We start from the raw sequence: 12,202 nt of genomic DNA, 5'->3' as shown, positions 1-12,202 counted from the left end.
AAGAATAGCAGCCTCTGCCGAGCAGGCAGGCCGCAACCTGGCCCAGACGCTTCTTAAAGTGCAAAGAAATTGCTTGCATGCCTTCCACACCTGTCTGTGATCTGGTGGTCAGCCCGCCCTGTCTCTCATGCCACCGAGGCTGCACCATTATGCTGCACCTCCAGCCCCATCAGCAGGCACGGGTACACACATGGGAGCAGATAGACAGGCAGCTAGACAAACTGGCATGTGTGACTGAGGTGTGCCCTGAACTGAGCTGAGAGAGCATAAGGTGCTAAGCTGACTGGTAGGAGGCTGGAAGTGGGGGTGGGTGCCACAGGCTGAGATACTCATACCTTTGTCTCCACAGGGCCATCACAGTCCCAGTGAGGGCACATCCGTGAGAACCCTCATGTAGCCTGGGGTTCCTCAGGGAGGAGGGCATGCTCCCATTGGGGAGCTCCACCCTGCCAAGGTGTCCAGGCCAAGAGAGACAGTCAGGGGTGGGCCACTGGCCCTAGTATCCCCACCCAGCCTGAGAGGCAGCGCCCAGGCGGAATGCAACCAAGTGGCCTGTGTCCTAGCGCATGGGAGGCCTGGGTACACAGCTGGCCATGAGAACCCATAATGTGAAGAAAAAACACCGTTCACAAATGTCAATTCTTTGGAGGAAAACCTTACATTCAGAACATAGTTTGGTCCAACCTGATCTTCCACTCTTACAATAAGAAATTCTCTTGGGCAAGCACACGCAAAGCAAACATTTGTTTCCCAGGCTTTGGACAGGGATCTGCCAGCCCTGCTGCCCATGACAGGGCTCGGAGGTCTGGCCCTGCTGCTGTGCTGGCCGGAGCCTGGCGTGGGAACAAGGGGGTGACATCGAGAAAGAGCAGTGTGACCCACTGGTCTGCCTTGCCCTGCCACACCTGGACCACAGGGGCTGCAGGACAGTTAGCACTGAACAAAATGAAGGGAGGTTGGGGCCCTCACAGCAGGACTGTATCTGCATTCAAGCCCAGCATCATCAGACTACCATGGGCAAGTGGGCCATGCAGACATCAGGGACATCGAGTCAGCAGGGATGTTCTGCAATCTTCATAAATGCCACCCAGCAGCCTGAGATGATGTATGTCATGTGTCAGACGGTAGCGATGTCCAGGGTCAGGCTCGGCGCAGGGCTGGCCGGGCTCTGCCCACACGTATTGGTTACATTACTTTTAGAAGTGTTTACTGTCATCCATAGCATGGGCTAAAATCTAGGTCCTAAAATCTAGACAGTGCTCCTCAGCCTCTAGCCCTGGTGGGTGCTCTGCACCCCAGTGGCTGGATTCTGGGGGGAAAGGTGGGAGCCCCAGGTGGATGGCATGCTCCTGGAACACCTGTGGGTCAACAGCCAAGGCACTGGTTCCTGCAGGAAGCTGGGGACGGGGTCCCTTTTATGTCCTCTTTTAGCTGATTACATGGCCAGTTTCCGCTCTCCTTCTTCCTGAATGCCTACAGAGCTGGCTGTGGATGTTTAAATGTGGCCTCCATGCTGAACTATGGCTCTGACAGTAACCTGGGGGCGGGGGTGCAGTGCGCAGGAGCCCATGGCTGCAGAGAGCTTGTCCGCCAAACTTCATGGGCCTCGGGCCTCAGGAAACTGTACATTCTTATGGCCACTGTGGACATCTTCCATCCCAGAGCATCTGTCTGTGCTGTGACCAGCCCACAGCCAGACCCTTCTGGTCAGGCCCTGCCAGGTTCACGTCCTGCACAAGTACCTGTAGGGTCAGCCTGAGATGTCCCACCTACTCTCACATCCAAGTCCCTTTCTTTCCTCATAAGAGGACAAAGACCTGTCCCAGAAAAGGGGAACTGCAGCCCCAGAAAAGGAAGGGCCCTCCACCATCATTAGGACAGGCGTTGGCTCAAGTGGGGTGCTGGCCAGCAAGAAAGGTTGGCACGCACTCTGTGCCCAGGCCAGGACCCCAGGATCACACTCCTCCTTAGGCCCTGTCACTACCCTCCTCTTTCCCTTGCCACTGTCTGCCGCATGTTCCCTCCGCTTTCCCTGGCCACGGCCTGCCGCATGTCCCCCGGGGCCCCATCCATGTCCCCTTACTGTCCCCTGGTATAGCCCTGGAGTGGCCTGCAGCAGTGCCGAGCCTCAGGCTGCTTACCTTTATCCCAAGCCCCACACTTCTCTGTGCCTGGACCGCAGACTCTGTCCGTAAGCAACACTGAAGCACAAACGCCAGAGAGGATCCTGTGTTTCTCTGCAAACCACCCCCACCCCCCACCTCGTGTGCTTATCAGCGGCAGCCGCACGGCGCTGGCTTCCTGCGCGGGTGCGTGTGTGCAGTTAGTGCCCGGTGTGGAAGCACACCACTTGTTTTCCTCCAGTAAATCGCTCAGTTTCTGCCTCCCTTGGCAGGCACCATGGCCCCTCCCTCTCTCTGTTTACAGCCAGTTTCACAGAACCAGGCTTGTGCCTGGAAGGGCCAGCACCGTCGGATCAGGCTCCTGTCCTGTCGCTCTGGTTCCTTACTGTCTGCACCCCAGGCCTGCACCCAGTGACTGCCCAGGGTCCATGTGGCTGTTGCAAACACTCAGGGTGCAGAGCATGTGCACTTACGAGTTCCCCTTTTCCCTTGAGCAAGGAAACGGAGTGGCCACCGAGGACAGCACTATGGGCCTCGTGGAGTCTCCGTGGAGAGGAGCTGTGGCTGCTCACCCTGGAACCTGGGCAGTGAGGGCTGGGCATAGCCTCAGCGCCGGCAGGAAGGAAGGCGGGTATCTTCCTGGGGTCACTGGCCACGGTGGAGCTGCCGGCTTGTGTGCTGCTGGCTGTGTCCCCCCAGCCAAGGGCTCAGGAAGCCACTGCCCTGCTGCCCATGGCTGCCTCCTGGGGCCGCGGGAAGGACAGCTGGCAAGCGGCCGTGCTGGGCTAAGGGTGGCTCCATTCTTAGGAAATCATCACGTGGAGCACAGTCTGTTTAGAATTTCCTTCCTAGTTCTCGTGCTTGTGTGGCCCTGGCTCGCGCTTTGGAGAGGGGCTGTCCCTGTGTGCCTTAACTGGGCTGATCTGTGGAGAGCAGGAGGTGACCATCAGTGCTGGGTCTTTGACTTAAACAGGCATGAGTTTCTATTTGCTGACAGCTAGTAAATACAGAATTTATCAACTTTATGTCTTAAGCCAGAGTTCAATTCTGTGTGTAGTTCTGCGTCTCAAGTACCAGGATGATCATGATTCCAGACACAAACTGGTCACTTTGTCAGCCTGACGATGACAAGCTTTACACTTTTGTTCGAGCATTCTTCTGGGGAGGCCAGTGATTGGTGTGTGGTATGAGCATTCATTTCTGTCTGCAGGAGGACAGGGCTGAGGGGCAGGGGGCCAGGCATAGGTCAGCCAAGTGCCTGCCCCAAGAAGAGCTCACCCACATCCTGTGCAAACAGAACACGAGTCCCTGTGAGCACCAGGGGTGGAGCTAGCCGAGCCCAGGGCTGTGGGCACATGGCACAGGTGGATGGGAAGTACTCAGGACAGCACCCCCAGAATTGCCATGTGTAAGCAGGTCTGGCATGAGTGCCAAGCGGTGGTCCTGTCTAAACCCGAGTCATAGGGCAGCTGTTAAAGCACAGCAGCTGGGTCCAGCAGCTGCTGACTCAGCACAGCTGAGGTGTTTCAGAGAACACGGGTGGGGCGGGGGCGCTGCTGGACACTCTGCACCTGGGAACCAGGCAGATGCCCCCGAACCCCCAAGCCTGCCCTCCTGGCCACAGAGGGCCTCTAGTGGGGGCTGGCCCAGGCCTGCCTTTCTCTGGTTCCCATTTCCTTGCGGTGACTCCACTTCCCTTTTGTGCACTCTGGTTCTGCAAGTCCAGGAACCTGGGAACAGAGACTTCCCCTCAGGCCATCTGGGGAGGAGGTGGACCTGGGAACAATGGTTTGGCTCCCTCTCTCCCCCGAGGCCTCAGACCACCTTTCCAACTCCTGAGAAAGAGGAACTTGGAGCACAGCCGGGGGAGGCGGGTGGTTCCAGGAAGGCTCTCTCTCCAGGGCCACGCTGGGCCAGCACTCAGCAGGGCCCGACTCCCTGCTCCACCCATTCTCAATTGGAAATCTGCCACATTCTTCCCAAAAGGCAGGATGGATAATTTAGCTTTCAGGGCCCTGTCACCTGCTGTGCCCCTTGACTGAAGGGGTCAGGGTCATTGAGGACCCCAGTGGGCTTCTTATCCAGGCTGGCCTTACAAGCAGGCTGGGCCTGTCTCCACACCTCCTCCCTAGGACCCCTAGGCCTCTCCTTGACAGAGTTCCCTGCTGCCTCCCTGGCTCCTAGGCCTGCCTCCTTTTCCATGCACCCTAGAGCCCTTTCTAAAAGGGTCTGTTGGCAGAGCTGCCTGGCCCGCCTGCCTTTCCTGCCCCACTTTCTCCCACCTGACCAGCTTGCTCGGTGCAGCTCCTCTGCCCTTCTCTACTGGGCCTGCCTCCAGCTTCTTGATGCCAGACTTACTACTGCCTTTCACACTTCCCAAAACCTCCCCCAAAATTCCTTTGGGACTGACTCTCCCATGACATCCACACAGGTCGCGTGTCAGCACCCACAGCAATGGCTGTGCTCACAGGCCTGCAGCAGACAGGACTGTACCTGGGGCCCCCATGGATTCCCACTCCTGCCAGCCCACTGTCTCACCTCAGCTGGGTGCTGATCTGTTCCTGAACCTCTCCCTTCCTGGTTGGGGTCCCAGCCTTTTCCCAGGGTAGCTGATCCAGACTGGAACTCCGTGGGGACCCAGGAACACACGAATAACTGAATGTCTTCCCAGAGCACTCTCCTCTCCACCCTAGATCTCCATGGGGAGAAGGAACCCACCCACCCTCGAGACCCTTGCCAAGATGGGTCTGTGGTTGCTTCTCCCGTGGAGTCTGTGTGCAGTGTGCTCTCTGGCAAGCCAGGACTGCCAGTCAGTCCAGGTCCACAGAGCAAAGACACCGCCAGCACACGTAGGTGCATCCACAAGAACAGCAGCAGTAGGAGCACGGGGCCCCATCCTCTGTGTGGCCGGACATGGGCCTGAAGCGGGATGTGGCCCCAGGCCTCCGTGGTGACAGAGTGGCAGCCCAGCCCCCGGCCGGTGGGAGAGGCTGCAGGAGTGCCATGCAAGGTCAGGTTGGCTTGCTCCTTACAGGCACTGGGCATCTTGACTGAGCAAGGACAGGGAGGAAGCTCTGCAGGCCAGGGACCCTGTACCTGCTTAGAGTTGTCCAAGACAGAGTCCCTTGTAACTTTCTTCTGGCTTTTTCCATAAAGGTGACTCACATACTCTACCTTTCTTAGGGCTTTTTGTGTGTTTGTTTTGTTTTCTAATTACACTCAAATAGAAGAAAGCCCCTATATCATGACAACAGGGCTGGCCTTTTAAGAGCCTGCTCCCTTTCCGGATCCTGTTCCCTTGAGATGGTGAGGCCATTACAGCTTCGGGGCAGCAGGGTTCCAGGCCTTTGGGCTGGCAGGTGCCCGAGGGAGGAAAGCATATGAGAGGCCAGCCTGGTGGAAGCAGGGAGTAGCTGCACCCTGGGCCAGGTCAGAGTGAACAGCAGCCCCAAGCCCCCTGCCCCAGGTGAGCCCTCAGCCAACTCAGATCATTACCATGTATGCTTCTGCAGCTGCACAGCACCCCTTTTTTCAAGCCTGGAAGCATGCACATCCCAGAGAAGGCAGCCTCCAGACAGTCCAGAGGTTCAAAATGACATTCTCTTCCAGAAAAGCCTGAGGGGACCTAAGAGCTGAGCTGATGTCCCATGCATGAGGCTGGCTGTGCGGTGGGAAGTCTTTAGAGGGAACAAAGTTGTGGTCATTTCTTCTCCAGTCTGGAGGGGTCACCTCTTGGGCCCCAGCAGCCCTACCCTTTAGAGGAGAGGAAGGCTGAGGTTCACAAGGACAGAGTCGCATGGTCACAACAGGCATCCATTTGTGCACTTGGTGTCACAGCACTGCTATGCGGGCGTCTGCTGGCTCAAGGGGTGACCTGAGGCCACCCTGTAAGAAGGGCACAGTGCAATAGCTGCCTCCCACAGGTAGGGAAGACCCAGTTAGTGCTGGCCGAGGACAGAATGAGAGGCCAGTGGACATGCAGGTGGCTGTTTTGTCCAAGTGTCCACTAGGAGTCCCCCAGGGCATGGAGCCCTTGTGGGGTACTGTGCCCCATCTTGGTTTCTGGGGACTTCATGGTTTCCAGGCCCTCTTTCTCCCTACATCCCCAGCTAGGGCCTGTGTGTCCTCAGTTGGGCAACAGACATTCATTACAAATAATCTTACGTGTAAAAGAAAAGCCATTTTCTTGAAAGATCTCCTCTGCGCTTCAATAATTATATTTCAAGAAAATGCTTTCTTAGATCTGACAATTTCCAACTCTAGGAGCTTTCTCAGCCACCTCCTGGTCATGCCATGCTCCCCTTGCGTTGGGTCTGAAGGCTCTTTGGTGGGGTTATGGGCTCACCACCTGAGTGAGGACAGGCTGTGTGCCATAGGCTGGAGGTATAGAGCAGTTGGAGAAGGCTGACAAGGGAACCCCCAGGATGTCTGACTTGCTGACCTGTGGGTCCTGATGGAAGAGGGCCTCCGGCGGTGGCAGAGCAGGTCTGGCACTAGCCCGAGCACCCCTGTGGGCAGCTGCCCTTGCTGGCTTGGAACTCCGTGGATGCACCCTCAGCTCTGGGCCCTGAGCTAGTACTTTTGGGCTCTTGGGTTTCTTCCCTTTTGGTAACGGCAACCCCCTGAGCCTGCCACATCTGTAGGAGTCACTCAGATAGCCTTGAGACCCTGATACACGAGCAGCACAGGCCTGGGGAGACATGCCATAGCACTGGTGGCTGACTAGTGAATCAGCATACTAGACAGAAAGAGGCCTGCGGGCCACAGGTATACAGTGGAGACCTATTGGTGGGAGGCCAGGCCACAAGGAAGATGAGCAACATAGGCCATGCTGCTGCTCAGCAGCCTGACGAGCCCTGAAAAACCAGTAGGGGCCAAGCATCAGAAGCAGCAGGGTGGTGCCTGCAGTGGCAGAAGCCAGGTGCCGGGGATGGAGAGGGACAGGTGCATCCCAGGACCCTGGTGCAGCAAGCGTGCATGACACAGGATGGCACTCATCCTAAACAGCTCTGCTTTGGGGAAGCGGCTCTGATTTCAAGCACTGCCTTGAACCCTGGCCTACCTCAGTCTACCCTACATGGGAGAACTTTGAAATAGGGCCTCCACAGTGAAGGAGGCTGCTTATACGAAAACTTACGCCTCCTAGTGACCTGTGAACTGGCATAGCAGGCTGCCAGGACAGGCACACATGCCCAGACTTCTGTGGAATGTTCACCTAGTTGAAAATTCGGTCTCAGAGTCCCCTGCCCAGACTAATGCCCAGGCTCAATGCTTACCCGCTGGGTGGTGCTGTTTAGGCAGGTAAAATACTACCTCAGTTTCCCCAGCTTAGGAGACTTTCATGTGACTGCTGGGGGGTTAGGTGGATCCAGCTCTGTAGAGCATGGCATGGTGGGCCTCAGCGAGTCCCTGGTGAGGGGACAAGGAAGGTGCAGTTCTGTCCCCTCCTTCCCACACACAGTGAATGCACAGAAAGCTGGTGTATGAACTCCTGCCCAGAATCTGTCACCTGACACATGGGAAGAGGACACAGGAAGGGAGGTATGAGGCCCTGAGCAATAGTCACAAGCCTAGTGCAGGCTGTTGGGGGAAGGGTGGAGCAGGCTCCAGACCCGCCATGCGCACAGACCATCCCATCACAGAGGCTTCATGGTCCAGGTTAGAGCTTTGTAACAGCACAGACCGTGCATTTCCTGGTGCTGCACTCATATGAAATCGGGGTGTGAATGTGTGCTTCCCTTGCTTGTGTTCACAGCACTCATGGGGGGTGGGGCAGCTCTGGTCCAGTTCGTTTCTGGTCTTAACTCAGGAGGATTCAGGGAGTGCTCTCCACAGTGACACTCCTCTTCTTGGCTGGGGCAAGGCCCATGCTCCAGTTAGGCTGCCTGTCAGAAGCATTTTGAGGCGGGACATTGGTGGCTTTCTTTCTGTGCCTTTTCAAAAAAGAGTCCAGAATGGTATAAACCAGCCCTTGATTCAAAGGGCATGTCTGTCAGCAATGAAAGTGAACTTTGCTAAACTCTAGGGCTAAGGTAAATAGTGATTTCTGTGGAGCAGGATGCCAGGAGTGGGTCAGAGCAGCAGCCTTGGGGGCGGTGATGGTGGACTGCAGGGACTCAGAAGCAGGCTGCTGCTGGGCTGGGTGGGGGTCATGCCTCCTGGGAGTCCTGCATGTGTGTATGCATTCGTGCGTGTGTGCATAGGCATGTACACGTGCAGAGCCTGCAGAGATGAAAAGCCAGCAAAGAGAAATCAGCCTGTTCCAAGACAGCTAAGCTGGTTTCACTAAAACCTTACCCTTATTTCCTTGCTCTGTTAATCAGGAAATCCTGTCCTCTGGTGTTGGGGGCCCACTGGTGCTGGGCCTCCTGCCCACACTGGGGCAGGGGTGGAGGGGTGCACACACCAATCCCTTGCCTAGACTGCCTAGACTTCCTTGATTCCCCTGTTCACGTAACAGGTACTAACACCCCTGAAGTTTTCTTTTGACAGCAGCACCTTAGGGAGCCCTCCCTGACTGCTATCCCCACCCCACTCCCTCCAGCCAGTCCTGCTGCAGCTCTCTGTTTGACACCTGCTGAGAGCTTTCTGAATGGGGGGATGGTACCTCTTGATTCCTGCCAGAAGCCTGGCTAGAGAGGAGGATTATTAGGTCCTCTCAGAGGCTGTTCCCCAAGGTGAGCAGTAGACCCTATGTAGTACAACGGGTAGCAGAGAGAGTGGGAGTGCCTCTTGTTGCTGGGAGGTCTGGGTGTGGGCACGGGGCTGTGAGGCCCAGGAAGTGTACCCTAAGTGGGCAGACACCTCAGCCTGGCTGACGGTCCCGTGGGTTGTTTCTGTTTGACGTAGACCCACTGTGCACCATGAGACTCAACTTCAGATGAATGTTCTAGAACAATCAAAATACTTTGAAAATGACTCCTGAATGTTTATTTCCTTTTGTAATAATGGGCAGAGACTTTAGCTACAATTAACATCCAGCTGGTAGGAGCCAGACACTCCGGAAAGGCTGGTGTTTTCATAGGTTTTTCAATGTAGAGAGCTTACGCATACTGATTCCTATCACAAACGCTGTGCCTTCCTGGGGTGTGATAAGAAACTGTTCGTTATATAGATGGGTTGTTTTGATTTTTATAGCTTTTTGCTTTTTACGGTTCTAAATTGCAGAGTAGTGAGTGAGCCAGGCAACCTGGCTCAGATGCATAAACAAAGAGCTGCCTCTCTTTCTCTGTAGAAGAGAACAGGCATGTTTGCTGGCTCAGGAAGGACTGTGGGGCCTGAGACCAAGCAGCCAGGTTTGGGCCAGCAGGGCGCCTGTGCCAGGCCACTGGCTTCCTTTCCCTGGAAGGAGATGGGACACACGTTCTTTTGTCAACGGAGCACTAGTTACTTGGGCTTTTTTGTTCCCTGACTAACTTGGTTTGAGGCTAATGCTCTCCTTCCAGGCACACAGGGCCAGGGGAAAAGAGACTCACTCGGAAATTCAAGGGGCTGAGGACAGATGAGGTCTCCATTTCAGACTGGGCAGGCCTGGCACACCAGCAGGGCTCCCTGATCTCTCCCACCCTTTAGCTAGGTGTGCTCTTGCCTGAGGGGTATGGGGCACTCAGGGCCGCTGATCTTATCAGCGCCTGAGGTCCTTTCCCAGAGAGGAACCACTGGTTATTTTTACTCATCACAGTTGCCTCCTCCATTTGCTGGGTTCTAATTAAAAGTGGCAGCCCCTGGGCACACCCCACTGGCATGTATGGGTAGGAAAGGGACCCAGGGTGGGTCTGCTAGGGTAGGCATAGGACACCTAGCCCATCTCAAACTGTCCTGCAATGGGAGGGATGTTGTGTTTGCAAGTAGAGGCTCCCAGGGGACTGAACTCTAACCCTAGCACCATGACATTTTGGTATCTCAAATTCGAGAGAAGATCAACCTTTTTCTTACCTAGACTGAGTCCCCTGCCTGGGTGGTATTTTGCATCCTAGGCCTGTGAGACCCTTGTGGGCAGATGCTGCCAGGTTATACAAGTGGCTTTAGCCTTAGAGCCAGGAGCAAGCAAGGGGAGATAACAGGAAACACCATTTAAGGAAGAAGGGGCATGATTTGTCATGTGCCCTAATTAATGCAGAGGCCCCAATTCTCTGTACTCACCCCCACCTCCTGCCACCCCTAAGACACTAACTACCCTGGTATGTTGTTGGGTCACTGAAGGCCAAGTGGCAGTTATGTTTTCAGGATTCCAAATGACATCCGAGGGATGTGAGATATATGCAGCTGTCCCAGGAGTCCTCTCCCCACCCTACCTCATCCCAGGAGGCAGCAGGGCCCTCTTGCCATCAGTAAGTCACACAAGCATATTTCCCAGCAGTGATCTCTGCAAGTATGTCACTTTCTCATTATATAATAGGTATAATCAGTCTTTCCATCCCAACCTAAAAGTCTGTATGACCCACATTAGGTGGATATACCTTGCCTTTCATCAGCCTACCATGGGCTTTGAGTTACAGGGACACCAGTTCAGCGTTGACATTTGAGTTCTGCCCTAAAGCTGTGTTCTTCCATCCTCAGGGTATTTCCAAATTTACTAGAGAGGCAGGACACAACATGGTCAAAAAGCTGTGTGTGGCCCTGGGTGACAGGCTCACCGCCCCAGCTTCCTGTAAGTGAGGGGCCTGATAAACACTTATCTGGAGGCCTGCTTCATTCAGGACGATAGTAAAGGTTCTGGTTTGGAGAGCCAAGCCCTACAGCAGCTCCCTCAGGAGCTGTGCTGTGCATCCTGGAGAGTGGCTGTACACTAGATGTGATTGTCACTCAGCAGCACCCCCGCTAGACAGAGTCAGGACAATGGAGGATCTGGTCACCATTATGCATGAGCAGCCTAGAAACATGGTCAGAGCCATTCTCCTCACACTCTTGTATTTGTAGAGGTCCATGAAGCCAGCTTCTGGCCTTTTGCAATTGAATGCTAACCTCTGCCAGGAGGTTAGGAGCTGCTCAGCTGAAATATGGAGCTGGTTACTTAGAGCTGGAGGACACCTCCAGGAATGGGGGAGATCAGAGGGGTGAATGGTATTCTCCACATCAAATGGACGAGTGCCCTCAGGCTCTCCACCTCGGGACAGGGCAAAGACTAGTCAGGTGATGACAGCAGAGGAGTGCCTGGCTTAGAGAACAGAGGTAAGCTGTTTAGCTTGCTTGATTCCTGTTGTTAGCAGATGGGGTGTTCAAAGGCTGGGGTCCCTGCCTTCCTATGATGGAGCCTTTCCATGAACAGGGAATTTTACGTGTTATCAAGTATCTAAAACACTTAACAGACTTGCTGATTACATTTAGATGTAGTTCCAGAACTTAACTAAAAATTGTGTAATCATAAGGAGGAAAGCTATACGGGAGCTGACCCAGGAGAACTTGGTCAGCCTCCTTTCCCTCCACCACCCTCCCCCCTGCCCTGCCCCGCCTGCAGGACATGTGAGGAACCTTCAGTGGTGCTGAACCACATGCCCCTCCACAGGTTAATGACCGCAGGGCAGCGACGGCCCAGTCAGCGCACAGCGGCAGGTTGGCCCCAGACTCGGGACAGTGTCCCTGCCCCGCAAGGGGACAGCACCCCCAAGCTTTGGGGGACAACGCCCCTACCTCTAGGGGACAGTGCCCCCAAACCTCCAGGGGACAGTGCCCCTACTCCCCCAGAGGACAGCGCCCCTACCCCCCAGGGGATAGCACTCCCAAGCCTCCAGGGGACAGGACAGCGCCCCTACCCCCCAGGGGACAGCACCCCAAACCTCCGGGGGACAGGACAGCACCCCCAAGCCAAGGGAGGGCAGGACAGCGCCCGCACCGCTCAAGAGGACAGCGCCAGGGCGGGGCCGAGGCACCCGAGAGTCGGTGCGCTCACCGGCCGTGCGTGGCCGTAGCCGCCGCAACCCGGGGCTCGCTCCCCGCGCGGGCCCAGACCCCGAGAGTGGCCGCCGACCCACCCCGCGTTCCGCGCCCACTCACCAGCTCGCTGGGCCGCGGGCCGCGCAGTCGCAGCGGGGCGGGCAGCTCAGGGCTCCGAGGAGGCGGCGGGGCTCACGGCGCGCACG

General features: G+C 55.9%; 2 protein-coding genes across 18 annotated transcripts in view; one reads left to right on the top strand and one right to left on the bottom strand.

The window, feature by feature from the left end:
• Positions 1-12,202, top strand: part of CHLSN (cholesin) — a 148,328-nt gene that overhangs the window by 77,389 nt on the left and 58,737 nt on the right. The window lies entirely within an intron of this gene.
• GPR146 (G protein-coupled receptor 146) overlaps positions 1-12,202 on the bottom strand; it is an 18,723-nt gene extending 6,521 nt beyond the window's left edge. Inside the window, exon 1 of one of the 2 annotated variants that reach the window (XM_072836675.1) lies at positions 12,117-12,202. The gene's annotated coding sequence lies outside the window, so the exon portion shown is untranslated. Of the gene's footprint in view, positions 1-2,141; positions 2,788-12,116 lie in introns of those variants that run through there. The other variant, XM_072836676.1, reaches the window with a different exon arrangement.

Source organism: Canis lupus, chromosome 8 (genome assembly GCF_048164855.1).
Source record: "Canis lupus baileyi chromosome 8, mCanLup2.hap1, whole genome shotgun sequence".
NCBI classification, from domain to species: Eukaryota; Metazoa; Chordata; class Mammalia; order Carnivora; family Canidae; genus Canis; species Canis lupus.
This window is presented reverse-complemented; position numbering and strand designations above follow the sequence as displayed.